Here is a 27,829-nt window from a genome sequence, read left to right as displayed (position 1 = left end):
ATCTACACTCTGAACCACCTGCCCCCCCCCCCCCCCCCCCCCCGCCCCTCCCCAACCCGACCCGGCGGGCAAAACAGCCGCAGCCGCAGAAAATTCGAAGGCACAGGCAAAGAAAGCTTACCTTTAAGCAAGTGCCTGAAATTGCGCTGCAGGTAAATAGAGCTCTCCCCGTCTACGTCACGACAAGATGGTCACGCGATATTCGCGTGTATGTGAGAGTGTTTGGTGGGGAAAATGCGCGGCGCACGCGCGGTCAGGCGCGCTGACAGCTTCGTGCATTGCGCGTGTTGGTTCTTTTCTTTTGTGCAGTTTGTGCGGGTCCGTGGAGCCGGTTTGTATGGTGGCAAGTTGTTGGGCAGTGGAAGCGTAAACCGTACGGTAAAAGGCAGTGGGATCGACCTATTCCGTTTCCAAGTGACGAGAAGCGGCGGTAAACGTGGATGTCGACAATGTGTTCCGACAAATGCCAGCCGTCACATGCTGACCTAATCTGCTTAGATCACATCATTACTGGTATGTGTGGTTCTCTTGTGGCTATCATTGCACGTATCCCAGCTGACAGCAAAAAAAAAAAAAAAAGCGACAGTTAACATCGCAGTTTCACATGAAAGCGCTATCCTGGTATGCAGCTTAAGCTCACTGCAATTGCATTTGAACCGTGGTTGCCCAGCTTTTGGAGACAAATTCTTTCTTAGAGAGTTACTACCGCTTTTCCATATCAGGTGTGTAAAAGCCTTTGTACTTGACTGATTCCGGAGATGTTGCAGCTTAAAATAAAGTCGCAGTTTCACCCGTAAGGTGGAGCATCGATTGCGATAGCAAATTAATGCACAATTATACGAAGTAAAGATTGTACTTCTTCAGCCGTATGAACTTCAAAAAAATACCTTATTAACTGAATTAACAAGCATGGTGCCAGCGCGCACAGGCATACATGATCACATCACACTCGACGACCGCGGACGCTCTCTGTCGAAACGTTGGCGAGCTCAAGAGCAGCAGCGAGCGAAGTGACCTCCGTGCTCTCTATTGCTTTAACGCAAACTGAGCGGCGAGATCAAAGCACGAACAAAGGTATGAGCCATCTGCAGGTCGCATTCTGGATACGGCGCGCGTGGCTTCGCACGGCCGCCCAAAGTACGCCGTTGCTGGCAGAGCAGAAGCGGCTCTTCCTCCATCCCGCGCTGCCATCACGCTTTCCTCCCTTTCGCGCGCGAGATTGAGGCGCGATCGTCAGTTATCTAGAGCCGTCTGCAGGTCGCTTTCAGGATACCGCGCGCGTAGCTTCGCACGGCCGCCCAAAGTACGCCGTTGCTGGCAGAGCAGAAGCGGCCCTGCCTCCATCCAGCGCTACCACCCCGCTTTCCTCCCTTTCGCGCGCGAGATTCAGCAGCGATCGTCAGTTGCCTGGAGATTGGCAAAGCGGCTCACTTCAGTGAGCGGTTCGCAACGGCTCAGCTCACTGAAATCAACCGGTTCATTTTAACGTCTCACCGGCTTACTTAAATGTGTAACTTGCTTTACCCATTGTCTAGTTATTTGGCGTTGAAAAAGTGATATATGAGTTGTACAATGTGCGTGTTGTGAGCACTTTGGCTAGGTCTTGTGACTATTTATTAATTTATTATTTTAGAAGCGTGAAATATCACATATTGTAAACGTCGATGACGCGCAAGCGTATGGGTTCTATAGCCTACGCAAAAGTATAGGCTCTCGGTGCCCTTATAGATGCCAAGACTGTCCACATCACAGATCGCTTTCAATATAGGGCTCACACGGCCGTGGCATCCGCAACAGCCGCTGGTGTTGAACACCATCGCCTCCCGCCCCACTTGAACACACCACACTGAATGGCCGCGGACACTCGCTGTCCGAACGCTGGCCTGGGAAGCGCGGCCGCACCATCAAGAGAAGTGACATTGGTGGTGTCTATCGCTTCAACGCAAGCTGAGCGGTGAAAACTCAAAGGTATGAGCCGTCGGTTCACCTAGACTCTGCTTCCAACGCAGATCACTTTAAAGGTAGGCTTCGCGCGACCACCCAGTACGCAGTTGCTGCGGAGTACAACTCCCCCCTACGCCCACGGCCTCACTGTGGGAAGACGGCGTGCTTCCTACTGGCGTTACTCTTTTGCGTGCGAGATACTGATCCGCCATGGTCGGCGCAACGTCGCACAGTTTAACTCCTACATACAGAATATGGGGCGTGCTGACGATGTTATCAGGAGACGAACTCAGTACGTTTTTCCGCATACAGCAGCCGCAGCAACTGCCAGAGGCGGTCAACCCAGCGCGCTCGCGCCCTTAGCGACGTTTCGCCTCTTGCTCTTTCCCCGCTTTGCTCCAAGCCACCTATTTTCTCTAGGTGGCGTTGCTTTGCCACGCGCTTGGAGATTGTTCATTTATTTGTATCGGTAACAACATTGATTCACAGTAGAGAAAAAGAACTAGGAAGCTTACCAGCAAGTATGCGACCTAAATGGTTAGCAACATGGCAACAAGGAACATCAAGCGGACGGTCAAAGGGGGTGATATTATCTCATGGGTGGCGGCAATGGAAAAGAAATCGGCTATGAGTAACGACATAATCGGAAAAACATGAAAGCAGGAAAGAAACAATTTATGATTACTCAGTTGAAAGCTCATTACTTTTCGAAGCAAGATCAGGATGCCTTACAACACGCACTTACAAAGTTAAATATAAGAAGGAATAAGAAGCACGTGCTTTCTGCGGTAAAGCTAGGGAAACAAAGGAGCATGTTTTATTAGAATATGAAGATATCTGCACAGTGGCCAATATAAGGATAAAAATAGTAAATATGGGCTTTTACGTGGCAAAACCACTTTATGATTACGAGGCACGCCGTAGTGGAGGACTCCGTAAATTTTGACCACCTGGGGTTTTTTAAGGCGCACCTAAATCTAAGTGCATGGGTGTTCTCACATTTCGCCCCCATCGAAATGCGGCCGCCATGGCCGGGATTCAATCCCGCGACCTCATGCTGAGCAGTCCAACACCATAGCCACTGAGCAGCCACGGCGGGTCAATTTTGGTATATCTGGCCTGCTTGAAGTCCTTGGGTTCGACGAGAGCAGGAGGAAAGTAAGCATGCTTGCAGTAGCGATTAGTAAGTGGTGATTGTAAGATTCATTGAAGAAACGTAGGAAAACGACAAAGAACGGGGGCGTGGAAATACAATGTTCACAATAGGGGCTCAGATTGTTTGGTTATGGAAGTTCTTCGTGGTTTTTTTTTCTTTTTTTCAGGATAAGTAGGACATTAAGTTATATAACAACAAGAGCTTGGTGGCACATCCGACAAAGTTCCAAAGGGAGCGCTCATAGCATCCATCCATCCTCAGCGCGCTGGTTCGTACTTTACCGGGCGCGCGGTTATCTTCTGCACCTCCAGGCGCTTTCCTCCTCTGGCACTCTCTTCTTTCGTGGTTTCAAACCTGTCCGCATTACAATCGAGAATTGCTTGCGAAGCTATTATGATTTGATTAACGCTCTCACGCGTTGAGAATTAAGGAAAGGTCGGTATCTCGAATTTTCTCGGATACGTGTCTCGCGTTGTACGGAAACCTTTTTAATTTCTTGCGTTTAGCGTAGCCTGATTTCAGAGAACGCTTTGTACGGTGACTTTGGTCTGGCGCTTTGAAGCGCATTCGGAGGGTTGTTGCTTTGGCGAGATTGGTCTGGCGTAGATTTTCTGTTGTTCTAGTGAACCTTCTCAGGGCCGAGCAGAGGGAAGACCACCTGCGGTGTGAAGCGGGAAAGCCTCTCCATCCTATCAACCAACGGCGTCGGTCAACTGACGCATCCAATCGTTCGAGTGGCGTCGGACAACTCAACTTCTTGTTGCATTGTGTGGTGGGCGGGGGGGGGGGGGGGGAGGGGGTGTTGTTGAGCCACATTGCGTGCCTTTCATCGCGGCAACGGGCGCTCCCCCCTCTTTGTGCAGAAGAGGTGGCCCTTGTGCTGACCTTCAAACGCCAAATGCGGAACCCTTTCCGTGGGTCCAACTGAGGAGTCCCGGAGCACAAAGCAGCACGAGGAATCCACTGACAGCCTTCAAAATTCCACAGAACTGCTGGCTCCTTGCGGTTACTCCAGGCGGTACACAGCTTCGACTTTTTCCGCGATGAAAGGGGAAGGTGACGCGGTTGACGTCAGGACAGGCCCCGCGTTGTTCCTGCAGACGAGGGGTCGCCAAAGAGATCTAAAAGGCCTCTCACATAGGAGATTTCATATATGGCCTCTCACATAGGAGATTTCATATATACAATTGAAGTTTTTACATTGTCGCTAGGGAGCGTTCTTCCGCAACGATAAAGAGCAGCGGTAGTGCAAGTTGTAGCTGTTGTTGCCTCAAGTACCAGTGAGTGTTCTTGGCTTCGTCGTCTTCCCTTGCTGAGCCTTCCTCTTCGTTCTCATCGTCGTCGTTGGTTGATTTCCCCCTATATCACCTCGTGAGGCGAGAAGATGTCCGCTTCAGCGTCCGCCGCAGATCCCGCTTAGGTTTAGATGGCTTGGGCATCCGCGTCCATGGTGTGCTGGGTGCTGGGTGCTGGTGTGCTATCTCGGCTATTAAGCCGAGATAGAAATATTTCAGTGCCTCGAACTCTTGGTTTCAGGAGGCGATGGCTACTGCCAAGAGAGACGCTCTCCCCACTTGGTCCGTCTAGCCTCCGCAAGGGAAATTTCTTCCCTGCGTTCTCCGATACCGCAGCTCGAGGATGGTATAACGCATTTTCTTCCCTCGCTTTTTTTTTTTTTTTGCTTTGCAGCGCACTTTTACTGACGACGTCAAGCGCGAGCTGTTGCGTTTTTCTCGTTTCGGGCACCACACGATGAAGACGGTATGAGGACTATACCTGACAGTTTATTACTTTGAATCAAGAGAAGCTGACGCGCATTTGAGATATTCTTGGCGACGTTAAGACGACGCAAATTAGGCTTGGGCCGTTTGAGTTCTCAAATGGCCCTAACGCTAAATTTAAAAAAAATAGCGTGGGTGCCCCAATGATACCATTTAGGTTTGGCGCATGCGCTACTGCGAGATGCTAATCCTAAGGCGGAGGATTAGCATATATTACTACTAGGACTATTATTGGGGGGCTCCAATTCTAAATAGAAAAAGAAAGTCTAATAAGACAACCTGGTGAAAGTGGCCGTGAATACGCCGAAATCAACTACACGCACACGACGTGTTCAAAGAATGTGCACAGTCTGAGGTCTGGAGTGGTGCCTCTGCAATATCACCTCGCCTACACGAGGGAACAGAAAAACGAGCAAGTACGCCGTGCAACAGCATCTTCATTTTCTGAAGTAATACAGCGCGATACATGGTGTTGGCCAGAAAGCATGTCGGCGAGATTCAGGCACGAGAAAGTCAATCTCAAGTAGGCGTGGCCGGCTCACAGCAAGCATGACTATTTAAAGAATGAAAAACCAAAACGTTTTTTTTTTGCATCGGCACGCACTGTTTTCATAATATGTCCCCGGTCTATTTCCACCGAAACGTTGGTTGCCAAGCAAGAAAATATGAGAAGACATTTGAAGAGAATAACTTTCATTCATATCCTAGTTTCATCATGGATGCCGAATTCGTCTCCATGTACCCACTGGAAACAAAGTCTTACAATACAGGCGACGAGACAGAGCGGGGGGAACGCCAGGTGTTGCCAAGTGTCGACGTGTTCGCATTGGCTCCGTCAATTATCGGGCATAGCAGCGGTGAAAACTTGTGTGACCAGATCAAACTTGCAAGATTTGTGTTGGAAGACACCAGAAACAGGCTGATGCCACATTTTTGTGGTGAAGTGGACCACGTTTCCGCTAAAAATATAAGACCACCGTCTGAGCACGCCAGCCCACCACACTAAGCCTAACAGCGTAGCGGAGCACGGAATCCCGGCAGCCATCTCCCGGCCCAAGGGTAGCGCCGCGACGGCCCAACTTCCAACGACCCAGAACTAACCCAGCACACCATGGACGCGGATGCCCAAGCCATCTAAACCTAAGCGGGATCTGCGGCGGACGCTGAAGCGGACATCTTCTCGCCTCACGAGGTGATATAGGGGGAAATCAACCAACGACGACGATGAGAACGAAGAGGAAGGCTCAGCAAGGGAAGACGACGAAGCCAAGAACACTCACTGGTACTTGAGGCAACAACAGCTACAACTTGCACTACCGCTGCTCTTTATCGTTGCAATCGGCTGGTAAATAATGAGGGCATTCCGAAGGAATCGGTAATTGCAACGTTTGTTTACACATCATGTCGGTCAGAAATAAAGGTGTGGCCTCTTGTGTTCCGTGTAGAACCACTCGCGCCACGTCAATGTCAGGATCCCTAGAGATTCGGGCACAGCGCAGGAGGATGTAAGTCGAGCTCGCGTTGCCGCACCTGTGGAGATGGTCTTCCTTCAACGAATGCTCTGCCCAATCTCAAAAGTGCTGCCTCTGTGGGGGAACACACCCAGTAGGCTATTGGAACTGCTCAGCTCGCGCTCAAAAAATACAAATTCTTAAAATAACCAACCGCTGTTGCTTCTCCCTAAACTATCTAATTGCAGTTAATAAAGACAGAACCTTCGGATACTCTGGTGTTACAGCGCGCAACACTCTAAGCATGGATCTTGATCTCTCGATAGCAAGTCACTCTGCTGTCAAAAAGGAAATGGCTAAAGTTGTGGATAAATTGATATACAGACTAATCAGGTTGCTTAGCGCAAATAATTTCCAGTCAGATGATGCAAAAAATTCAAGCCACTGAGACACCGCTGCAGTCCTGAGTATCTAATGCCACGCTTCCAATGCCTAGCATCGAGGTAGGGACGCCTGCTACATTTGTAGATCTGTCGACAAACGCTACTCCACTAGTCCAACCAGGCGATGGTCAGCCCTCTTATTCAGACGCCGTTAGTGTCACAGATATGGAACTTGACACTTGAGCTCCCAAACGCGTGGGATCCCCAATCTCGACGACAAAGAAACTAAAATGAAAAAAGATTCAACCATCTCCTGCGATTGAAGAAAGTGTTCTAAAGGCGGCAGTTGCCGCTGCTGTGCGATCAACACCAACACCACCGATCAACACCAGTTGAAAGTACTGCACTGGAACTTTCCCTTTGTATTCTCTGCTTGAACAGATTTATCTTGACTATCTAATCAAGTTAACTTGATGTCGCACTTCCTCACGAAACATGGCTTTAACCAGAGATAAATTTTCGTTTGAAAGGTTTTCAATCTTTCCAATTAATACGACACTTCCGAGGTGGAGGATTACTGATACTTGTTTCCAGTAAAATGTGTCACAAGGGAAAACTTATTTTAATATCATGGATTCCGACTACAATAGTTTGGAAATATATTTATGTCTCTCACGGTATCACCCATCTTCAATTATAAATGTTGATTTCCCGCAGGTATGCCTTGGTAGGGCTGTAGGGAAAATTGGTAGGGCTGTGACTGCCTGTAGGAAAGAAATTTTGTCTGCAGGGGATTTTATTTAGCATCACGTGTCGTATGGGGTAAAAATAAATTCGTGCTGTAAGTGACTGTGGGAGGATACTATTGGTAGTCACCTTTTATGTCAGACACAGGACAAGTAATATTTGCTGGAGGTCACTTTCATTCTTTCTCAGATTTAACATGTCGTACCGCTGGAATCAATGTTTCGTCGCCCATAGCGGTTGACTTAGCAACCAACAGTGATCATCTTCCTGTGTCATTCGAAATCATTTGTCCAATAACAACTTTAGAATACCAGGCATGCACATTTGTGAACCACAATAAATTGAAGACTTCCTTGCGTTCAACCGTTTTGAAACTTGCCAATGCCAACGATAATGAAATCGCTTCATCCATTTGCTCAACTCTAGAGGGTTCCCGTAAGCAAGCTGAATTCGTCATCACTTCGGTTAAAGGCACCGCTTGTCGCCGGTGGAATGATGGGTGTACGTGAGATGCAAGATGACAAATTCTACAATGATGTACCTTGCAAAGCTCTCATCGAAGGATGGCTGGTAGCTTCTATCGATCTTAGCAACAGAAGTTGCAAGTGCCATAGTGGTCATCTCTTCTACTGCACCTGGCACTGGCGTTGGACCTCGTGGTGGTTCAAACCTCCATGATGGTGATGGAATGCATGCTAGATTACTGGGACCTGATTTAGCTAGATCCGCGAGTTCGTCACAAGTTTCAGTCTGCGTGCTTACATTTCCACAAGGAAATATGTTGAGATTCACGTGCGTGGCTGCGAAATTTTCCACATTACTGTGCTGAGAAACTGCACAACATGTATCTAATTCCACAGCATTGCCACGTTGAATAGTATATTGAGCAGCGCATTTAATTACAATCAATTTATCAGCTAGTAGCTGTGTTCTGCGAGTTACATGACTACCCGCATAAGTTTTTAAGCAACTTGTTTGATGACTGAGGAGATATATAGACCCTGTGGTAAAAGTACATCAGTCTCATTGTACTTGCGTCACTAAAACGGATGCAAGCTTATACCTGCACAATTTCAAGCACTACCAATTTCATCTTTACTTTCATATAACGTCTCGGGCGAGAGTTGCAGCTTGCTCGGGAGATGTTAAAGAGTTATAACTACTGCTTGTCTTTTAATTATGCATAGCATGTTTACTGCGTGACAGTCACATTCACTGAGAGTGGTGATGACCTGCATCAGAAGTGTCCATGTATAGCAAGTGGTGTAAGCTCACCAGCATATTTTTTAACACCCCCTTGTGTAACGTCTCGGTAGCAACAGTCCAGGCAGCAACAGCACACTGAGTTGCTACAGTGCGTAGCACAGGTGGGGAGCTGCATCTGCCAATGTGAACCCATAAAACGGTATTTGCTTCAAGCACAACAGAGAACGATTTAGTATAGAACATCATTAAAGTGAGGGCAATAATCTTACCTGACAGGACACTTGCAGACTAACTCCGGTTGGATGCAATTCACTGGCCCCAATGCCCTGCTGAGCCTGTGGATCAAGTGTTCAGTTATACTTGTTCTGAAGTTATTTCGCACCTCCAACTCACTTCCTGTGAATTCTCTGCTTGTGGATCGCGAGATGCAGCTGCACTGCGGACCTCTCGATGAGGTTCTCCGTGCAGCGGATCGTTGCGCTGTGAAAATGCGTCACTGTAACATGGAAGACCACCGTTAGTACTAATCAATAATGACTTTATGTAGCCATAAATTAAATTAGGAATACTAAACACCCTTTATGCAAATAGGCTACAACAATCAGCTGTAGTCCCCTCGCTACTACTGAGTGTTTATTAATGGCACCAGACTTTTAAAATCACCTGTGACAAATAGAAGAGGAATATAGCTGTGTTACATCTTAGAGACTACTATTGCAATATGACACATTACATTTGAATTGGCAGGTTAGTGCAATGATACAATTTTCTAATTAGCATATAATTTATTGCATTATGCCACATGTCGAAACAGTACAGAAGCACAGGTACCAGGCACGTACCGAAGGGGGGGCCCGGGGGGGCCCGGGCCCCCCCCGAAATTAGCTGACATACCCCCTCCCCCCCCTATCCGCCCACGCCACCACTCCTCACACACATTCATAAAGCGCCGACAAATCAATCTACTTGGCGGTCAACATTCCGCTGCCTTTTAAAGCGAAAGCAGTGTATGACTAACTTCCATAGTTTTTTTCGGTGTCCGTTAACAGAAAAAATCATAATGTGGGCCGATCCTGGTGATCGTCTGCTTCTCCTCCGCCCAGAGTCGGCCCGATGTTGCACCATCTTCGGGAGCGGCCCAGGTATGGGGCGGGGGGGGGGGGGGGGGGTGCTTAACGCCTGCTTCACTTCCGCCGCGGGTTGCCCCGAAATAACACTATCTTCAGGCCGACCCGCAACGGAGGTGAAACACTGCTTTTCGTTTGAGAGCTTTGACTGTCGTCAGCTTTCGATGCCATTCCGTCTTCACAGAGTTGAACAGTTGTCAAGTTTTTCACTCCTTTTGGATGGCGGTAGTTATCGGCATCCCCTGGGGTGTGGGGGCCAGTTTTCTCATGGATTCGGTGCCCGCGCGATTAACTCAAGATGAATTCAGATGTCCACATCTATTTGCAGCAGGCAGGGCGTAGTTTATTGTTTTATTTGTAATATTTTATTTTATTTATAATGCCCAACACAATTTTATGTCACCATCTATTCAACGATCACGCGCATCGCCGCTGTGCTGTTGCTTCGTTAGTCCAACCTTCTTTGTTGAGACTGATCCAGGGACCAAGAAAGAAACTCGGTTTATAGTGAGCTGGTGTGTATGTTCATGGAACGAGTTGCGTCTGGAGAAAACGCCAATGGCGTTTAACTTTTCGTTTTGCTTCATTATTTCCTCTAGTAATGGCTCTCCGCTACGCTGGCAGATCCACGGAACCATATATCCGCGATATGGATTAGATAAGGTGGAAAATGGTATATTGCGAAACAGCGTCCATCATCAGACCCTGGAATAACCGTTCAACCCAAAAGCAATATGACTGTCACTCCTTACCTCGTCTTGTTTTCCCTAATTGTACAGCACTTTTCGTGCAAAATTGGCAACAAGAAACAAGAGTCGCAAGGAGATGAGAAATTAAGCGATCTACTAAGGGAGAAAGCCAACGCAGCAGCCAAACAGGGACAAAAAGCGAAAATTGTTTGTGAAATATTTGTGGATCAACATCTTTTTATTTAGAAAGGAAGTAGAGAAAGCGCTGCCGGAAGTGGAGAATAATTCCGTGTGTTTTGAAAGACTCTTCTACAGTTATCATTCGAGCCGCTGACGTAGCCATTTCCCTGCTGTGATAATGGGGGTGTTTTTCTAACCTTCCGTGGTGGGCGCAGTACGTCTAGAACAGGAACGTCCGGTGCTTTACGCGGTTGTACGGGACTGGTGACCAGGCATCGTTACTCAACTTCCCAAATAACAACACGAGTCGGTTTTCGCATTTGGTAGGGCAGTAAAGGAGGGATCCAAAAAAACTGTGGTTGTTCCGCAAAAATACATTTCGCTATAATTCTTCCAGAGATCATTCACAGAACGCTGCTAGAAATCTTTATTTTGCACTTTTTCTGGTTAACTTGTTCTTGGCAAGGTTCTTCCTGCGCATCTTTCATGCACGAGCCGATTTGATGTGGTTCTTTGTTTGCCAAGTAAAGAAGAGGTGTATCTCACAGGCGTACCTGTGAGATACATGTTATTTCTATTCTCTTTTGCGGGTTTACGCGTCTTTATGGCGAGTTGTGGGCATCATTCACATTTGTACTAGTAAAAGTACCCTCTCCCTCATTTGCATAGAAAAGTTACCTTGGGTTGGGCCCCCCCCCCGAAAAAAAATCCTGCGTACGTGCCTGACAGGTACGTTGTATAAGAACCAACACTATCCTGTTTTCATAGCCAATTCTATCCAAACTCTCTCATGACATAAAGTAATATTGTATAGTCTTGCTTCCCATAGCATAAAGAATGCGTTTCAGAAGAATACAACCTGGAATGCCAACTTAACTTGGGGGGTGGGCGAGGTGCTACTATGCTAGATTGCATGAAGCACCAACCTGTGTCACTTTGTTGCAACATTTACCACAACTTAATTCGTTTAATATTATGTTTTAGCACATTGAAGAATGCAACTGTCATGAAAGTAGTGCTGCATCCCGGAATGCTTCAACTGAGGCACAGTTTTGATGTCTGACTCATTAAAGCTTTGTGAAGCTAAAGAAATACTCAGAATGGTCATAATTGAAGTGGATTGAAATTGATTTTATTGGGAAAACGGATACGTTACACAGCATCTCTGAAATACCCGAATGTCAGCTGCAGTGTGCATACATCAATGCTTGTGACCGAGTAATTAGATCTGGCAAACTATAGCATATTTTCCACAGCGGCTTATTGACAAGTGCACCATCGTATTGCTACATTTTTGCAGTTGTAGGGAATCAGAAATATTAATTTCCCACTTACCTGTCTGTCGGGAAGGAACAACGTCGACAGTGCATTGGCCTTCAAACGCAAACGTGTCTAAGTGGCTTTCGTGCTCTGTAGAGGTTCTCGATCGTAATGGAAGGCATCACGAGTGAAGTGCCTAACGCAAACGGGTACCCTTTCCACGTCTCCGTGGCAGGAAGACCGATGCGCTCTAGCCAAGCAGACCGCAAGGAGTTATCTTGAGGCAGCAAATATCGCGACTTCAAGGATTTTCTGTCACTGGCCTTGCACCCAATGACATGGTAGGGCGCATCTCGCTTACTAATTGCTCCCAGAAAAAGCTTGGCGCTTAGCGTGCTCGGTCGGTGACGCAATCTCGGGGATAAAATTCACCTCTGTCGAATTGAGCCGAGCGGAAGAAATCGAATATAAAACCAGCTCCGAGGCAACTGCACGAGCATCGAAACAGTCTAGTAGGTCGCACAAAACTAATCGGAGGACCTGCAGTTACTGTGCTGCAACGTGTGGAGGTACGTATCGCATTGCGGAGCCTCGCCAGGCTGTGCATTTAGTACTGTATGTCTGCTGGAGATCCCAATGGCAACCCCACCTGAACGTTAATTAGGGAGAGAAGATCACTCCCCTTAACCTTGCCAGGTCCCTGCAGCTAGCCTTGGGAGGTCGCGTTTCGCACTTTTGCCGCTGCGTGAAAACGACAGCGATCGAAGCGGCGACAGGAGAGCCTTTGTGCCAACAACCTTAACTCTGTTGACATGAAAGGTCGCGCGCGTCTGCGTGTGCTCGTAATTTATATACGTTTTCATGTATTAGAACACTACTGGAAACAAAAGTGCGCCTTACGAGTCGACAGTCGACTTCGGTTTGCAGTTCCAACCTTACCATTGGATCCGCAAATTCACAAGCGCGACGCTGCGCTCCGTTGAAGTGTGTTATTCAAGCATTATAATTTTGCCAAAAAAAAGTATTTTGTTCTAATCCCCACGTTTCACTAGGCGCCGTTCTCCGGCCTTAGTCACCAAAGGACTTGCTTGCCCATGTATATTATATTCATGCGCACTGACCAGCACGGGATCCGCGGCGTAGGAACTAAGCGGCAGTGCCGCATCATAAGCTTTGTAAGGTTTGAGACCACATCTAGCGTTCAAAACCACTCGAAAGAAACGAAGTGGGAAGGCGGCGATCCCGAAAAGGCCGTGCGGTAACAAACAGTTCGAACGCGCACGGGCGCGCTGGCTGTGGGCGCCGCTGAGCCATGGCTCAGCGTCAGCAGACGACAGCTGGTTTTGCCCGGAAGTGCGACATCCATATTGTCACGTAGTAGCGATGGTGAAGATGGCACCGAAACTGTGATTGCCGAAACTAGCGTTTTATTCGGCGAACTCGTGCCCTCAAAACCAGGCTACACTTAAAGAGCAACGATAGCCGCGAACAAAGTCGGCGATCGTCGAAAATTTGATCAGCGGGTCAAGCGCGTCGGCTTTTATACATCAGTCGTCGAATGTTCAAGAATAATCGCTGGGGCCCGCCGTGCCTTCCGCAAAGTTCTACATTATTCGCGTCGCGCACACATTCAATCAGATTACGCAACGTTCGGTCACAGACAGCGGATGGAACCACCGATAACATTCCAGCAGCTTCCGATACATGCAGGCGCGTCCTGCGCTGTGCGATAACATTTGTTAGGCGGTGAAACGTGGTCGCCTGATAAAGATAGGCAGTACGTGTGTAAATACCCCCCTCTTAAAAAGCATCGACCCGATGCTGCAAATAAACGAAATAAAGAAAAACACCCGCAGCAAAGAAATAACAAAATAAGGAAGTTCGTCAGCGTGCGTAAAAGTGTTAAAGACGCACCACGTGGACCACTTCACAACGTGCGCGGCGGCGCTGTTAATGCGAAATGCCGTCTGGCACGACCTCATAGTCCAGAGCGCCAATACGTCGGATGACCTTGTTGGGTGTGAAATAGCGTCGCAATCGTTTCTAACTGAGTCCTCGTAAGCGTTTCGGGGTCCAAACGCAAACTACTAGGCACAGGCACATGCAGAGCAAGCTTTGTGCCTAGTAAACAATTGTAATTGTAGTGCCGCCTTTCTTTCCCTTCTATCCGCCCATTAGAATATGTCTTTCTCTAGTTTTTTTGCGCAACACCATGTCGTACAAGTTATACCACTTACTGCATTTCACAAAACGGAAAGTGTCGACTTGGCCTCACTTATGCTTATGCATTATTTTCAAACAGAGGTAAGCCATATATTTTGTGAACAGCCTCTGCACTAATGCCACCGGACGTACCTCCTCTTTCGGGTTACATTTATCGCACAGTTAGACATAGTTCTTTTTGCATCCAGCAATTAGCGATATAAAACCAATGGCGGATTGTACAAACAATAAAAATGCGTCAAAAGCGCTTGATGTCAGATTTCTCAGGTAGGTTCATGTAACAAAGCAAATTAACTGCTTTAATAAGAATGTTTGCCGGACTGGGTGGCAATAGAGCCTGGGGTGTGAAACAAGCACACTTCCGTGAAGCCACTGCTGCTCTTTGGTTCTAATTGTCTTCTGGACAATTAGAACCAGAACTAGAAGTTCTCGACTCAGGAACTGAATTCAGATAACCCCGCTGGCCGAACGATTTCTTATCATAGCAGCTAAGACGAACCATGTTTTTTCCTTGAAATGCTGATTTATATATTTAATTCGTCACTAAATGTCGCGAAAAATGACCTTTGGCTCCTCACGCGGCAAAAACATGCTGCGTAGGAGGTCTACCACGTAACCTACTATTGAACTGGTCTTAACATTAGTATTGAAGTGCAGTATACTTTTATTATAAGTATTTCCTGACTTACAATGCGCAGGTAAGCGTTCGTTCGTAGACAGCAGAAAAGTGATGCTGCCTTTGCTTTCATTTTCAATGAGTTGGCTTGTCTGTGGACAGAACAATGACAGGGACTAGCCAGCCATGACGTAGGCGAATACTTGGAGTGAGTGAGTGAGTGAGTGAGTGAGTGAGTGAGTGAGTGAGTGAGTGAGTGAGTGAGTGAGTGAGTGAGTGAGTAAAGACTATTTGAAAACAAAGTATTGACGGATGACCTTGTTGTTAGGCAGCCTCGAGCCCCAGGGCCCGGGCGGCTTCTTCCGCTCTTTTGATGACCTTCGCCTGCAGGTCAGGGTCGGAGCTGAGCAACACGGCCTCTCACTTCTCAGTATTACTTATTTCGTGATTTGTGTGATTTTTCGCTGGGCACGACCACATAATATGGAACAGATCCACTTTTTTTCTTGCCATGGTTACATGTATAATGGTATTTGTCCGGGTAGTAGTAGTGATAGGCTACGGGGTTGGGGTAGGTGTTCGTCTGACTGTTGTCCACTTCTCTACTCTTGTGTTCTGTCTGCACGCCTCACCTCTTTTTGCATAAGGAATCCTTACCCACTAGCTCAGCTTTCTGTTGTTCTAAACGTTCGGCTGAAGTCGTCTCCAAGCTACTGCTTGTTGCTTGTTAAGCGATTTGTGTGCTGGCGGGCACACTGCCCTGACTAACCTGTAGTGCTGAGTTATTTCCTGGTAACTGACCATGCGATCCCTCTCTGATCCTAATGTGAGCCATCCGGGTGCTCGGTTGGCGAGTCCTCGAGTGTCGGTGTGGGGGGCATCGTTACCGGGTAGGGAGGAGTGTGCTGGGGCCCAAATAATCTAGACTGGTCGTGCGTGTTGCTCGGTGTCTAGTATGTGTTTTCCGGGAGCTGAGACTCGACCTTCCGCAAAATTTAGTACTGCTGCTCTGGAATCGCTAATAATGTAATGACAATGTGTGGAGGCAATTGTCAGAACGATAGCCGCCTCTTCCGCTGTTTTAGAGCTTCTGGTGCGAATTGAACCACCAGCGCGTATTTGACCTGAGGAGTCCACCTCTGCAAGGGACATACAGTTGCGTTCTATGTATCGTGCTGCGTCGACATAGACTCGGGGTGCAATTCGGGGTGCATGTTTTAAGGAGTGGATTAATTTTGAGATGGCACCTCTGATCGTGAGAAATGTCTACTTTACTGCTTTGCATCGACTCGTAGTTGATGCCCAGATTCTGGAAGATGTTTCGCCCGGCGGCACTCTGAGCTAGCCTTTCGTATTGATATATAAGGTGTGCTTCCACAAGTTCGTCGACAGTATTGTGCACACCTTGGGCTAGCAAGTTAGCGTTGGACGTTCTTATAGGTAGCCCAAAAGCCTGTTTACCGGCTCTCCGGATAATTCCCTCTATTTTCTCTCTCTCAGCCTCTTTGAGGCAGAGGTGGGGGCTGATGTAGATGATGTGTCTGAGCATGAAGGCTTGTATCAACCTTATGAGGTTGGCTTCTTTCATGCCAGTGTGTCGGTTGGCAATTCTTCAGATGAGTCGCATCGTCTGTTGAACGCATGCTTCCAGTTTATGAATTGTGCTGCCGTTGCGCCCGTGAGCTTGCATGAAGAGGCCGAGCACACGGATGATGGTCACCACCGGGATCACGCCTCCTCCGGCTCGCACAGTGATTTGTGGGGGTGGCGCTGCGTAGGTATTGCGGTTTGTAGGGGCGCTGAGTAGGAAGAGTTCCGATTTTTTTGCGGGGAGCAGGCGAGACCTTTGTCGGTCACGTACATTTCAACCGTGTCTACAGCTTGTTGTAGTGTAGTTTCTACATCTCCATCGCTACCTTTAACCACCCACAGGGTGATGTCGTCGCCATGCAGACTGTGATGTAGATCTTGAATCTGATTAAGCTGTTCCGGTAAGCGGATCACTGCTAAATTAAAGAGGAAGGGTGACAAGACTAATCCCCGCGGTGTGCCTAGACTTCCAAGAGGGATTTTGTCCGATTGTAGTTCTCCTAATCGTAGTTCCGCTCTGCGGTGGTTGAGGAAATCTTTGATGTAGTTGTAGGTCTTCGGGCCTACACCTAGGTACTGCAGATCCTCCAGTATAGCATGATGCGCTACGTTGTCAAAGGCCTTTGTAAGATCAAGGCCCAGGACAGCCCGGGCACTATTTTCGGATATGTGGTCCAGAAATTGATGTTTAAGATGAAGCATGACGTCTTGCGTGGAAACTTTTGGACGAAAGCTAATTATGGAGTTCGGGAATAGGTTGTTGTCCTCCGCAAAATTGGGGAAGGTGGTTAAGTTTGACGTGCTCCACGAGTTTTCCTACGCACGAGGTCAGAGAAATTGGGCGTAAGTTCTCGAGATGTCGTCGCTTACCATGTTTAGGTACAAATGTAAGAAATGTCTGTGCAACAACGTAAACTTACTCTACCAGCTTTTTATTTTTAAAAGTGGCAGAAAAGGTAGAAATGCAGGTGGTTAGCCACAGTTGCAGTGACTCCTCTGAAAGCAGCACAATGGGTGGCTTTAACAATTAGCGAGGCGAGCTACCTACATGGCTCTCACTCCTCAGCTTGAGAAGGGTCTCTTACGTTTTAGAGGCTGCTCAGATCGAAGAATTCTGTTTTCTATATATCCATGTGCTTTTAGAAGTAACCGCTGCAGATGTAAACACTAGCGAGGGTAAGGTTTACATTACGCCATCAAGAACTAGGTGCTTAAAAATCGGTTGTCATTTTCTTTAGGGTGTGTCTGGTGCATGTGCCATATTGCGCAAGTCGCATTTTGGCCATATGTATCACTAAAGGTGCTTTAACAATACCGCAGGTAAGCAGTCTTAATGTGTTTCTGCCCTCTTTCCGTGCAGGCACACCTAGGAAATGTATACATTGACAGGAGGAGTGGCACCTGCTCCAGTGCCATGGCCGGGACTCCCTGTTCTGCAAAGAACTGGCAAAACTGGTGTGGGGAGTCCCGGCACTCAGGAGAGGAGCATCACAGGGGCTCCTTGTTGGCGCTTCCTTAAAGACGGCAATGCCGTCGAGAAGCCGGCATTGAGCCACTCTAAATTTGAAGCTGTGGGCAATGTCACTGACATTGTTTCAAGTTTGCTTATGTGGTGTCTGCAACCTGTATAACATCGAAAAGATTAATTGCTCAATATAAACTGTACTCTAGCAGACATGCGAGAGACATTAAGTGAGCGTGTAACTGTAAACATGTGTACATGCGGTATGAAGTCAATTTGAAGTCGTAGGGGCCATGGAAAATCTCAGGACTAACAAAACACAACCAAAATGGCTTAAAATATATAGTTACGTTTTGGCTCCCCCATGGCAGCCTTGTTCACGATGAAACATGCAGCAGAACTGGCAGCTTTTTATGTGCGGCTAAAAACATATTTAAGGCACTTGGCATACATAGGCGGTATATGAAGGAACGGCCGGTGGGGCAGAGACGGTGGCACCGGGGGCTCCTGGTGGATCTTCGTGGGGCATGGTGGCCGAACGCCACAGCAAGCGGCGACCTGAACAAAGCTCCAGGGAAACTCAAAGTCGTAGAGGACCGAGGGATCGAGAACAGCCTCCACCATTTGGGAGAGAGCTGTTAAACATCCATGGTTTATTTTGCAGGTCGAGCGCTGAAGACGATGACGTTGGCTATGAAGATGAATATATACTGGGTAAGAACATGAAAGAGTAATACAATGCTCACACTATATTTACATTCTGGCTCCTCCAGGGTAGCCTTGTTCACAATGAAAAAAGCGGCAGAGCTGGCGGCCTTTTTATGTGCGGCTCAAAACATGATTAAGGCACTGGGCATATATATACCGTAGACCACCTTTGTAGCGATTAAGAGTGTGCGTCGTGGTTTGGATGATTAGGGGCTCAAGATAAAGGCACGTAGAATGATTTAGTTCCTTGGCAAACAGGCGCGATTTTTCCCGGTATGTGACGTAGTTGTGCTGTGTTCGAGGAGGGCATTCAATGCAATGTTTCGTTTCTGGACGCCATTCCTGCGCAGTTTAAATCTTGCTTTAAGTTGCCGGTTTCTCCGACGCAGACATCCCCAAAGTCCGCACACGGAACGAAGTACACCACGCCTGGGAACTTGCCCTTTTCCAAAGGGTCCTTCACATGCACGAGTTCGTGTCCAAGTTTCCGGGAGGGAACGTGAGCAGCCTCCATGTCACATGACCACAGTATGCGTCCAAGGGTCTCGCTTATGCCGGGGACGTATAGCATAAAGCCCGTTTTTTTCGGAGACCAGGGTGGGTGGACACTGCGCAAGCCAGCTGGCGCCTTACTGAATCAATGAAGTACTCAGGGTATCCACTAGTCCTTAATTCCTGCTGCACAAGTGCATTTTCCGCCATGCGGCCTTCCGCTGTTGTGCGTTCATTTTCGCCCGATTGCAAAGCAGGGTGCACCGACGGGTATTTGAGGTAGCGCGCAGTGTGAGCTTCCTGAACACATCGAATAACAGGTTTGGTCCTTCGCATTGCACAAGGGTGTCCAAGCACGGCAGTTGGCCTTCAGATTCCACTGCTACGGCGAACTTAATTGCTGCTTGCATACTGTTTAGGTGAGCTGTGAAGAAGTCAAGGTTCTCTCGTTGAAGAACACTGAAACACTCATTGACATGCCTGAAGAAGACCTTAGGTGTCGGGGTGAATGAGTTAACATTGAGATAATGCTTGACCTCTACCGCTCGCCTAAAGAATATGCAAGCAGCAATTAAGTTGTAAGTTCACCGTAAAGGAGGAATCTGAAGGCCAACGCCATTCTTGGACACCCTTGTGCATTGCGAAGAGCGAAACTTGTTATGCAAGATGTTTAGGAAGCAAACGCACACTGATCGCTACCTCAACTACACATCGGTGCACCCTGCTTCGCAAAAGAGGTCTGTTGTTGGCTCTCTACCCCATGCGTTGAAAACGTGGGCACGGAAGCCGACGACCGCACTGCAACCATGTGCGGCGTGAATGGACGGCTTGTAGATACTTCTTTGACTCAGTAGGCCGCCAGCTGGCTCACGCAGTACTCACCCACCCAACCCCCTCCCCCTACCCCCCAAAAAAAAGAACGGGCTTCTATACCGTACAGCCCCGGCATAAGCGAGACCCTTGCACGCGTTCTGCAGGGATATGACGTGCTGGCTGCGCACGTTCTCTCCCGGATACTTGGACACGATCTCGTGCGTGTGAAAGACCAGGCCAGGAAGAAAAAATCCTGACAGGCTCGCCCATTGCCATGAATTTGAGCGCTTCAGAAATGGACAGCAACACAATGCGAGAACGATAAACATTTATCCCAAGACACAATTATAACCCAAAATAAATGACGAGCAAAGTAAACTCACACAGAATAAATCCTACACACACAAAAGATATTCGCAAAACCAGGTATATACATAAGGAAAACAAACTAGATATTAGCTGTATAATGTTCCTAGTTGGACTAGCCAAGTGAGACATAGTGCCTAAGAATTGAATGTTCTGGCCGTGAAAGTAGTGAACGTCGGCACGGCGGGGCAGCAAGATGGCAGCCTGCGTAGTTCCAACGCGGTTAAGGCATCGACCTCCGTTGCGAGCGACGAGGTTGTAGTCATCTTAGGAGACTTGCGTGGCACAGGACACGGTTTGGACTAGTCGGGCGTTGTGTTGCTGATGTGGTCAGGTGATTGCCTCCGTGGCGCTGGACAGCGGCCGGTTACGGCAGCGTGGGCTTGGATTGGGGTCGCGGAGCACAGCCACAGCGACGTAGTCGGGACTCGGAAGCTGGAGCTGTTGCCGGCCAACTTTTGAATGTCCCCTCGTCGGTACGTGGCCTCTAAATTTGCTGCTTGTCATCTCCACAGCACATCTCGAGATGCGACTGCCTTGCTTCTCGTCCATGTCAGCAATGCCCGTGCCTCTGCCTTCCTCCTCTTTTACTTCATTTTTTCTCTCACACTTCACGTTCTTCTCACCCCACGTATGCATTCTCCCTTTCACTGACCGGCGTCTTCGTCTTCTCCACATTATTGCACGTGCTCCGCCAGTGACTCATGACAGTGTGTAAAAGGGAAAGCTTGGCAGCGAATGCACGCAGTTGTCAGTCAGCACTGTGTTTGTGTTTTTTGTTTTATCTCATCAGTTGCGGCTGCTCCTTGCCAAGGTATTTTGTATTCAGTACTTGAAAAGAGTGCCGTCAAAATCGGAAAACAGATAGATACATTGGCTTGAATAGAGGCATACTCTGTTAACTTCAATTACAGTAACGGCCAGCATTGTATGCCTTGAGGTGCCCTAGTTTATGGAATTGTAGTATTTGGAGGCCGTTGAATGGGCTAATACTTTTCGGCATGCTTCACTTGATGATTCTCGTAAACCGCAAGTGTAGCAAAGTTCTCAGTATTAGGTTCACATCAATGTCTGATGCCTTTTTGATGTGATGTTTAACATGCTATCTTCCTCTGCTACAAGTCAACATTTTATTTCATTGCTTATATGTACTATGGCAAAGAAGTCCGACACGTATGTGGACGACACGAAGGACGCCGACAGGAAGACGCAACAGCATAGGCTTAGCCAGTCCCACCAGGAACAGCGCCTAGCCCGAGCTCCACTTAAGTAGCGCTGGCAATCCGGCTGCGGAGCTCTGCACGGCGCACTTCTTCCTTCCAACTTCCCCCCTCACTGAAGACGGAGCCGCACGGCGTCCTGAGGACGAAGGGCTCGTGATACGGCTTGAGCCGATCGCCGTGCACAGTTTCGCGGCCTCGGCGACGAGGTCCATCAGAGTTGAGAGGTTCGATGCCATAATTCACCAGAGAAGTTTCCTGTATAACCTGGAAGGGTCATAGTATCGGGATACAAACTTGGAGGATACACCGATGCCGATGCTCTTTCGCGCTCGCCTGTCCACGGCGATATTGCCAGTGTCTCCGTCCTAGAGGACTCACTTCTCCCATTCGCTTCTGCCGACATGGCTTTGGAGCAGCGCAAGGACTCCTGGATTTTATCTTTGATAGATTACATCTCTGAGTCACATGCACGCCCACGATCCCGAGCGTTACGCCGACATGCTTCGCCCTTCTCCATCCGCGACGGAATCGTGTATCGCCGTAACTACAGTTCCGACGGCAGCAAATGGCTGCTTGTTTCACCCCGCCAGCTCCGCACTGATGTATGCGCCGCTTTCCACGCCGACCCTCAGTGCGCAAACGCTGGTCTCTGCAAGACCTACACCAGACTACGTCATAGGTTTTATTGGAGCGGTATCTACACATTTGTGCAAAAGTATGTCGGAAACTAGCTCGCTCCCTTACAACGCAAGAACAAGCGCTACAGAAATTTCTTCATGACGATGGGCGCCCCTACCACCAATTTTCACGTGAAGCTCTCGTGAGGTTGTGGGTGCCTCCTACTTCGACACTAGGGGTGCGATCGGAGATGGTTGTTCGGCGCGTTCGTTCTGTTACCGCCGCGCGCGATTGGCCTACACCGCGCCGACGTCGCCAGCCGCGTGGCGCGGCCACGTTTTTGATGACGTCAAAATGACTACACGCTCCTGTAAATCATCCTCCCACCGAGCACTTCGTCTGCTAGGCGCCGAACCCGGCGGGAGTTGGGAATTTTGGAGCGATCATCGCTCGTTACGAGAACAGCTTCGCATGGCCGGCATCGGCATCGGCATCGGCGCGTAGGAGGCACCCACAACCGAACGAGAGCTTCAAGTGAAAATTGGTGGTAGGGGCGCCCATCGTCATGACGAAATTTCTGTAGCGCTTGTTCTTGCGTTGTAAGGGAGCGAGCTAGTTTCCGACATTCTTCTGCATACCGGGCGGCTTTGGAAACCAGTGTACCGTCTGACAAGTCAGGACGGTAAGGAAGAAGAGTGCCAATGGAAAATGATGGTTGGCGGCAATACAGAAGCAAGAAAGGAGAAAAGCCCGTCGTTGATTGGGGTGCCGTATTGTAGGCGTACGTGACATAGGAAAGGATGAGGTCCCAGTTGGTGTGGCTGGAGGCGACATACACCGAAAGCATGTCGCCAAGAGTTCGGTTAAAGCGCTCTGTCAGTCCGTTTGTTTGCGGGTGATATGCAGATGAATAACGTGCCATTTAGCGAGAAGTTCTTGAATGACATCGGCGAGAAAGACGCGGCCTCGGTCGCTCAGGAGTTCGCGGGGAGCGCCATGACGTAGAACGAAGCGTTGAAGCAGGAAGGAGGCAACGTCACGAGCCGTCGCGGCTGGTAGAGCGGCCGTTTCTGAATACCTCGTGAGGTGGTCTATAGCTACAATGACCCAGCGATTGCCAGTAGCTGCGTATGGCAGAGGTCCGTATAGATCTATCCCAACCCGGTGAAAGGGTCGCGAAAGGCACGGCAAAGGTTGCATTGGTCCAGAAGGGCGGCAAGGATCAGGCTTGCGGCGTTGACATTGTGTGCAAGAGCGAATGTACTTTTGCACAAATGTGTAGATACCGCTCCAATGAAGCCTATGACGTAGTCTGGTGTAGGCCTTGCAGAGACCAGCGTTTGCGCACTGAGGGTCGGCGTGGAAAGCGGCGCATACATCAGTGCGGAGCTGGCGGGGTAAAACAAGCAGCCATTTGCTGCCGTCGGAACTGTAGTTACGGCGATACACGATTCCGTCGCGGATGGAGAAGGGCGAAGCTTGTCGGCGTAACGCTCGGGATGGTGGGCGTGCATGTGACTCAGAGATGTAATCTATCAAAGATAAAATCCAGGAGTCCTTGCGCTGCTCCAAAGCCATGTCGGCAGAAGCGAATGGGAGAAGTGAGTCCTCTAGGACGGAGACACTGACAATATCGCCGTGGACAGGCGAGCGCGAAAGAGCATCGGCATCGGCGTGCTTCTTGCTTGAGCGTAGACAAACGGGATATCGCACTCTTGGAGCCTCAGTGGCCACCGGGCAAGGCGGCCGCAGGGATCCTTGAAAGACGACAACCATCAAAGTGCGTGGTGATCGGTAACGACATCGAAGGACCGGCCGTACAGGTATGGACGAAATTATGTGATGGCCCAGATGATCGCTAGATATTCTTTTTCCGTGACTGAATAGTTCGTTTCAGCTTTCGTGAGAGTGCGGCTCACGTAAGCAACAACACATTCTTCGCAGCCGGGCTTTTGCTGGGCGAGCACAGCGCCAAGACCAACACCGCTAGCATCCTTATGGATTTCCCTGGGAGCAGTTGGATCGAAATGGCGCAGTATCGGTGGTGTGGTGAGCAGGTGACGTAGCGTCGCGAAGGCATCATCGCAAGCCGGGGATCACGCGGAAAGATTGGGGTCTCCCCGAAGAAGCTCTCTCAGAAGTGCCATAATCGAAGCGAAATTTCGAATAAAGCGGTGGAAGTACAAGCAGAGGCCAATGAAACTGCTCAAGTCTTTGAGAGACGTTGGCCTCGGGAATTCTTTAACAGCACGGAGCTTAGCGGCATTAGGGAGGACGCCGTCCTTCGACAGGACATGTCCGAGAATTGTCAGGTTGCGTGCCCCAAAGTGACATTTTTTCAGGTTTGGTTGGAGGCCAGCGTCACTGAGACAACGTAAAACCTACTGCAAGCGATGAAGGTGAGTAGGAAAATCTGGTGCAAACACTACTACATCATCCAAATAACAGAAGCACGTGTTCCATCTGAGGCCTCGAAGAATAGTGTCCATCATCCGCTCAAAAGTCGCGGGTGCATTGCACATTCCGAATGGCATCACACGAAATTCGTAAAAGCCACCTGGTGTGATGAAAGCAGTTTTAGGCATATCGTCTGCAGCCATACGCACCTGCCAATAACCACAGCGTAGATCGAGGGAGTAAAAGAACTCTGCACCTTGTAAGCAGTCCAGGGCGTCGTCGATCGGCGGCAATAAACATCCTTTCGGGTTATTTTGTATAGGTGACGGTAATGCGCACAAAAGCGGATCGAGCCATCCTTCTTTTCAACTAAAAATTAGAGGACGCTTAAGCTTCGCCTTCTAGAGTGTAACGCGATAGCGTTATCGCATCCCGTTCGCACCGCCTACTCAAACGCGCTACGCCAGCCAAACGTCGCGATCGGCAGAGATAGCCGGGCCCCGACGCGCCATGAAGGCGGACGCGGTCATGGGGTGAGTGGCGCGCCACGTGTCGGGGCAGCGCCGTACATTGCGAGGAGGGGGTCTTCTGTGTTTGCCGCAAGATGGCTCTGCGTGTGCGCACAGCGCAGAAGAAATTTAGCGGAAACATACTTCGCTACTCGTGAAACTGCGACTTCTGTAAGTTACATGGTCATAATTACCGATATACACCGCAGTATAACTTTCTACGGCACGTTTTTAAGGCAACACCACATTCACTAGAAGAGATCTTGTCCCGTTTTGAAGGAACGAACTCGTGGCTGAGTGGTAGCGTCTCCGTCTCACACTCCGGAGACCCTGGTTCGATTCCCACCAGCCCATCTTGCAAGATGTCTTTTATTTATGAAGTGCCTTCTGGGGTTTATCGCTCATGGCCAATGCCGCCGACACCGACGCCGACGACACCGGATTTTCTGCGACACGAGCTCCTTAACACTGTCGCGTTAAGAGAGAGAGAGAGAGCAAATGGTAAAGGAAAGGTAGGGAGGTTAACCAGGACTGAGCCCGGCTGGCTACCCTACACTGGGGAAAGAGAAAAGGGGACGGAAAGATTAAAAGAAACAACTGGTTACGCCTATGGGCTTGTAGGAGTGTTCAATGACACCGCATGTCACCTACTTGCTCATCAATGACGCGTCGTTCTGTCGACGATACGCGGTATGGTCGCTGCCGTAGCGATGAGTGAGAACTGCTGTCAGTCTGGTGACATACAGTCGTCGTTCGCTCAGAGAAGTGTTATGGCTATCAAAAGCAGGGCTAAATTTCTCGAGGAGACGGAGAAGGTAGTGACGTTGCTTGGGGTTTAAGGCGTTGTCGATGACGTGGCTGGAAACGTCTTCAGGCGATGTGGCAGTTACGGGACTACAGTAGAGGGTGTTGACCTGTGACGATCCAATAGGAAGTTCCAACGTGGTAACGGTGTCGTAAGGCTTCACCGTGCTGAGAGATTCACCGCGAAGCAACATAATCGTAATTGGGAAGTGGTTGTATACAGGAAGGTGAGTCGCACCAGCTTGAAGGTCAATCAGCGCAGTTGGGAGCGGTGAGAAGTGGCGATGAACGAAAGCAGTCAAAGGTGTGAAGAGAACGGTAGAGTCGGAGGCAACGGAACAGGATACAGGTGCCAGAACAGATGTGTGCAGAGGTACTTGGATGTCATCAGTGAAGGACAACTTAGTGGAGCCGTAGAGGGACGTCGACGCATCGGGGAGAGCGACCGACGACGAGGAGAACAAGAACGGCGTCAGAAACTGGGCGACGGCTTGGCAGTGAAGGGGTGAATCGTGGTATGGAGCGTAAGACAACGATTTGGCCGTACGCGGCTGTGCGCGGGTCGTCACGTGGATTAAGTGGGCGGCGGCGATACAGGCGTGCAACGTGTCCGGGAATGCCGCACCAGTAGCAGATTGGCCGGTGTGCGCCAAGGATTAGTTACTCGATGAACTGGAGGTCGTGGCGGCGTCGAGGTAAAAACAGGGCTAGGCATCGGAGGCGGAGCCCAGAAGGTCGGCGGCAGTGGTCGCGCGATGGCGTCGGCGTAAGCGGCGTAAGTCAATGGGGTGGTGATTTGAGACGCCCGTCCCAGAGGAAGGACCTCGGACACTTTTTCTTCTATAACGTGGCGTACGGTCGGACTAAGGGGAGAACTTGACTCCGGCGGGTTGGAGATGAGGGAGAGCTGGCCAGCAACTTCTTCCCGGACGAAAGCCTTGATCTGCGAGAGGAGGGTGGAATCTTGAAAAGGAGAGGTCAAGCCGGACACCGATTCCTGATGGGGAACAGGAAGGCGGGCAAAGAGGCGTTGACGGCGGAGCTCGTCATAGCTTTGGCACAGCTCAATAATTTGGGCAACAGTAGAGGGGCTCTTTGAAATTAGCATCTGAAATGCGTCCTCGTCGATACCCTTCATTATCTAATTGATTTAATTGCCCTCAGTCGTAGATGCATCGACGCGTTTACAGAGATCGATGACATCTTCGATGTAGCTTGTAAAGGTCTCACCAGGCTGCTGAGAGCGCGACTGCAGACGCTGTTCGGCACGAAGCTTTTGAACAGCAGGGCGGCCGAAGACCTCGCTGAACTTCGTCTTGAACACCGTCCAGCTTGGGACTTTGCTTTCGTGGTTCCGTAACCACAAGTGGGCGATTCCGGTGAGGTAAAAAGGGACGGTAGTCAGTTTCGTGATGCCATCCCACTGGTTGCTCAGACTGACGCGTTCGTATGATGAGAGCTAGTCATCAGCATCGTGGTCGTCAGTGCCGCTGAAGATAAGAGGGTCCCGCTGACGGAGTGTGCCGGGGTATACGGAGGACTGGGGAGCAGGTGGTGGTAAGCCCGTGGCGCTTGCGGTGGTCATGATGGCAGGGAGAGTCCGGCTGCCCAATTCCAGGATTACAGGAGACCCAGCAAACCTTCACCAAATATGGCAAAGAAGTCCGACACCGCTGTGGACGACACGAAGGACGCCGACAGGAAGACGCAACAGCATAGGCGTAGCTAGTCCCGCCAGGAACAGCGTCTAGCCCGAACCCCATTTCAGTAGCGCTGGCGATCCGGCTGCGGAGCTCTGCACGTCGCACTTCTTCCTTACAGTACCTTTTATTTATTTAGTGAGTTATTAATGTGCAATATATTCAGGGCCATGAAGCTTCATTATCTCAGCTCCCCTTAACAGCGACACTGTTATGGGGAGTTTGACAACCACTGCAGTCTAAATTAAATCTTACTTTTATTTATTTATTTTCAACACATGCAACTTTTATTTATTTATTTACTTTTTTTTATTCATACTGCAGGCCTACATACTCGCCCATGCAGGAGAGGTTATACAGTTGACAAGGTAATAACAATGCAAC

The 27,829-nt window shown here is 49.2% G+C and overlaps 1 long non-coding RNA gene across 2 annotated transcripts in view; it reads right to left on the bottom strand.

Moving 5' to 3' along the window:
• Positions 1 to 8,675: 8,675 nt before the first annotated feature.
• LOC129381955 (uncharacterized) overlaps positions 8,676 to 27,829 on the bottom strand; it is a 79,265-nt gene continuing 60,111 nt past the window's right edge. The window contains exons 2-4 of one of the 2 annotated variants that reach the window (XR_011890564.1): positions 9,062 to 9,164; positions 8,938 to 9,003; positions 8,676 to 8,843 (exon numbers count right to left, since the gene is read on the bottom strand). This is a non-coding gene — a long non-coding RNA (uncharacterized lncRNA). Of the gene's footprint in view, positions 8,844 to 8,937; positions 9,004 to 9,061; positions 9,499 to 27,829 lie in introns of those variants that run through there. The other variant, XR_008610030.2, reaches the window with a different exon arrangement.

Source organism: Dermacentor andersoni, chromosome 10 (assembly GCF_023375885.2).
Source record: "Dermacentor andersoni chromosome 10, qqDerAnde1_hic_scaffold, whole genome shotgun sequence".
In the NCBI taxonomy this organism is placed as follows: domain Eukaryota; kingdom Metazoa; phylum Arthropoda; class Arachnida; order Ixodida; family Ixodidae; genus Dermacentor; species Dermacentor andersoni.
Note: the sequence above shows the minus strand (reverse complement) of the source record. Positions and strands in the feature narration are given on the sequence as shown.